Source organism: Triticum urartu, chromosome 5 (assembly GCF_003073215.2).
Source record: "Triticum urartu cultivar G1812 chromosome 5, Tu2.1, whole genome shotgun sequence".
Taxonomy (NCBI): domain Eukaryota; kingdom Viridiplantae; phylum Streptophyta; class Magnoliopsida; order Poales; family Poaceae; genus Triticum; species Triticum urartu.
The window spans coordinates 463,058,173-463,062,550 of NC_053026.1; the positions used below are offsets into that span (position 1 = coordinate 463,058,173).

Below are 4,378 nucleotides of genomic sequence, written 5' to 3' on the forward strand. Positions count from 1 at the left end.
GAGTTTCAATTCGTTTTTGCTTTTCGAGAAAAACGTGAATATTTATTTATTCTTTTTTATAAAATTGAATATTTGTTGATTTTTTTGAATTCTTCTATTAGAATTAGAGCATGTTTTGAAGCCGAACGTTTTTTTAACACACGATTTAAAAAAAAGTTGTGATTTTCTAATTTCGTGAACAATTTGAATGTATTTATTTTAAGAAAAATGAATTCTTTGTACATAGCAATTGAATGTGTCGTGCATTGCACAGAAAAAAATCGCCACAAGTGTTTAGTGACTCTTTCATGTCTTCCGACCGCTATGGTGGTAGGATTTTTTATGCCCACAATTCTTTTTATGAAGTCACATTCATGTCTTTCGACGGCACATCCTTTAGCATCGCACTATCACTGGATGGAAGAGTAGTGGTGCAGTGAAGCGTGATTTTTTATATACAACTTTCTATTAATATTCGAAACAAAATAAGTTTTCCTATGTTGTTTCTTCTTTAGAAAATGTTGGTTTTGTTTGGCTTCAAAATTATATTTCCTTCATTTCTTTTTGCACTTGGCCTAAACACAAGAATTTCATGTAGATGGTAGGCTATTTCTCTAAAAAAAACACGCACACTTAGTTTAGAATAAAACATGCACACTTTGGAGAGATGCACACGCACGCACACCTCTCTTCCGATCCGATTACAATAAAAAAGACTTTCCTCTAATTTAGCCAGCAAGTAAATGCGCAGGTGCAACGCACGTTAATATTTAGGCAATATATCAATTGCACGTGGATATTAGATATACTATTATTTATGTGTTAATTTTATGATTAGTGCAATATTTGGATATTAATTGCATGTTAAACACGTTTAACGCTCGTCATGGGAGCAGTCTAGTTCGTTGGATTGACTTAGTTCGATGGCCGAGATTAGTTGGATCTGCCTCTTTGGTTCTTTTTATATTGATATATATAAACAGTAAACGAAAATTTTCTGGGAGCCAGCGTGATTACCCCCACCAGCCCCCCTCCTCCGTTCCTCGTGCTCTCCGCCTGTCTCTCTCCAAGCTTCCGCTCTTTCTTCATTCGTTGGCCCCTCCCCTCTCCCTCCGGTGTCCTTGTTCTTGGTGTCCTCTTTGCATTAGATCTGGTTCCTCCATATCAGTTCGTTCGGGTGCATGGCAAATTTTGATCTGATGCATGTTTGAAGGCTCCACCCTCTTGGCATCAAAGGCCTCTCTCCCAGATGGTTCTCTTTCCATCTCTTGCATCTGGGTGAGGTCGATCTTCTGGATGCCCCCTCATGGCGTTGAGGCGTTCTGTTGCCAGAGCATTGCAATGTGTAGCACACAGCCACCCACAGCAGAGTCTCCCCGCCGCCTCTCCCTTTCCCTTCTCTCTCCGTCTCCCTTATCTCACCCGCCATGTTCCCTTGCAGGAGCTCACCGAGCAACCATGGTGCCACCAGACTGTCGCCGTTCTGCGGGGCCAAAGCCGCGCAGCTGCGTCCGTCAGTCGTTCTCGACAGAGGGCCACGAGCAGAGCCCTGTCACGGGAAGTCGGATGGCTCCACCGTGGTCTGGCCGGTGGTGCCGCCCGGACTCCTCACTTCCTGGCAAGTCGGATGGCTCCACCGTGGTTATTTTTCTGTCCTCCTTCATTTGTACAATTCCTAAGCCTTGGGATGATTCATCTTTCCGTCCTCCTTTTCTTTGTACAATTCCTAAGCCTTGAGATGATTCATCTTGATTCGATTCTTTCTCGGGTCGGGTCGAAGTCCCTGTATCTTCCTGTCATTCGCACTTTGCCTAGGTATATAAATTGTTACAATTCCATGTAAATAATCGAGGTGGTACTATATTATTGTTAATACTTATGTGAAACCCAGGTCAGGCGGCTCATGTGGGCAGGCCCATAAGACGACGTGCCATCGGCAGGAAGCATATGCAACTCTTTAGCGCGATGCATCTTGAATCAATTTTTTTAGTATCACCTCGGTTAAGTACGGAACAAAATAATTTTATATGGTGAACGGATGAAAAAATTGGTGAAACACACCTTGCTTTATTAGTACTAGCACAAATGTCTATGCGTTACAACGGGAGGCTACAAAACTTATCTCCAAGCATGCAAGCGGCAACCCCAAGAGCCTCCAGCACCTTGATCGCAGTGGACCGGCTTTGGAATTTCGCGCGATAGGTGAGGAAGAAAGGATGTGGCATCCACGTGTAGTGGGTCATGGGCGGCTAAATCTCTACTGTGAAATTTAAAAAGAAAATTAATATGTGATTGTATTATTTCTAGTTCAGTCCATCAACTAATTTGGGTTTAATCTCTCAAACTAAACCAATGATTAATTTTATGAAACGAAATTCAGATACAAGAGGTTACATCTCAGCAATTTGGGGTTTAATCTATCAACAGAATAAATGCTTAATCAGGGATGGCATGCTCCTTTGTCCTCCAAATTTATATGTAGTAAGAGAATACCTATTGTATAACAGAATAGAAGGAGAAATAATCAAACAGTGATGATGACCAGTAACATACTAACATAAGGAGCATAGGGATTGTCCATGTGAAGAACGGTGCAAACATGGTGATAACTGCATTGCCATTATCGCCAACCAAAAGCAACTGGGGCAACAACCCATATTATAAACCCAAATATACCTGTGTGTTCCAATGGGAGAAGGGAAAAAATCCTCATACGCACCATCCCCACAATCATGCTCACCATCTGAAGTATATCAAATATAATCAAGAAGTAGACATTAATTAATGCTAACAGACAGAACTAAGTACACTGGTAGAAAAAGGGCCTATAGTCCCGGTTCGTAAGGGCCTTTAGTCCCGGTTCCGGAACCGGGACTAAAGTGTCGGTACTAATACCTCCCCCCTTTAGTCCCGGTTCAATCCAGAACCGGGACTAAAGGCCCTCCACGTGGGCAGTGCGCAGAGCCCAGTCAGGAGACCCTTTGGTCCCGGTTGGTGGCACCAACCGGGACTAATAGGCATCCACGCGTCAGCATTTCTGTGGCTGGGGTTTTTGTTTTTTTTTGAAAGGGGGGGTTGGGGGTTTTGGGGGGTTAATTTAGGTGTTTCATATATTGTGTTAGCTAGCTATAATTAATAGAGAGAAGTGTCCTCTCTTATGTCCGTGCTTGGTCGACGCTACGTACTATACATACGTATAGAGAGGACTAGACACGCTGGCTAGCTAGTAAGCAAACGAAGGAAACAGAAGATCGTCATGAACATATATGCATACAGAGAGAAGTGATATCGACCACCTCTCCTTCTCCGAGAGATTGGTCGAACAACAAGTTCTCGTATATCTATCTGACACTACCGGCTACATATATACAATAATTATCTCTTACAAATATAATCATACGGACTCAGGGGCCACATAGAATTCTCCGTCTTCAGGGATCATGTGGTCAAGAAAGAATGCCACCAATTCCTCTTGAATTGCTCGCATGCGAGCTGGTGCTAGGAGTTCATCCCGCTTTCGAAACATCTAATTTGAAGAAGGGGGTCAATACATATATATATATATGAATGAATGAAACTCAACACAAATGATGGTAATAAAATAAAATTGTGAATGTTGTTATTTACGTACTTCATATTGTTCGTTAGAGTACCGCCCCGCTCACAGGTCGTGTGGCGGATGGACTCGCAGATGTAGTATCCACAGAAATCATTCCCTTGTTCCTGCCACAACCACTTTACAAGAAATAGAGGCCAATCAAACTGATAAGCAAGAATGCTAAATGGTATTGATGAAACTAGCGCTTGAATCACTAGGAGATGCGCGGAACATGCTACTATAGTACTTACTTTCGGGTGTCTAAATTCCAGCTCCTTCGGCAGTCCCGGAACTGTTTTGGTGAATTTTCTCCAAACCCTGCCGGACAAAGAAAACAATTACTTGATATCAGGAAATGAACAAAGTTGCTGATATGGTGGATAATGATCGATTTAACTTACTTCTGGAGTATTTGAGTCATGTCTGCATAGTCCTGGGGATCTTTTCGTTTAGAGTCTAAGACGGTTACTACTCCCTGCTCAAGCTTAATCTCTAGGAGAATACAGTGGAAACTGCACACACATGCATAACTCATCAATTACATTACTATAACCTTGACTAATATATAAGGGAAACCGAATACGCACAAGACAGTAACACTCACCTGAAGTTGTAAGGAAAGAGTATTATATCTTTGTTTTGATTTATTACGAACGATCGTAGCAAGTTGGCCTCGGTAGCTGCGGCATGAAGTTTAACCTCAGTTGCATCTATGAGATATGTGTTAATGAACCCAATATCACCGACTTGTCTTTTCTTCAATTCGGCGATCTTCAATCTGCATAATATAGTGAGGATGAT

At 42.1% G+C, this 4,378-nt stretch overlaps 1 long non-coding RNA gene across 1 annotated transcript; it reads left to right on the forward strand.

Annotated features, from left to right (window-relative positions):
* The first annotated feature begins 1,019 nt into the window (after positions 1-1,019).
* Positions 1,020-1,744, forward strand: LOC125556289. The gene is made up of 2 exons (XR_007305050.1): positions 1,020-1,349; positions 1,421-1,744. It is a non-coding gene; the product is annotated as an uncharacterized LOC125556289 (long non-coding RNA).
* Positions 1,745-4,378: the final 2,634 nt, after the last annotated feature.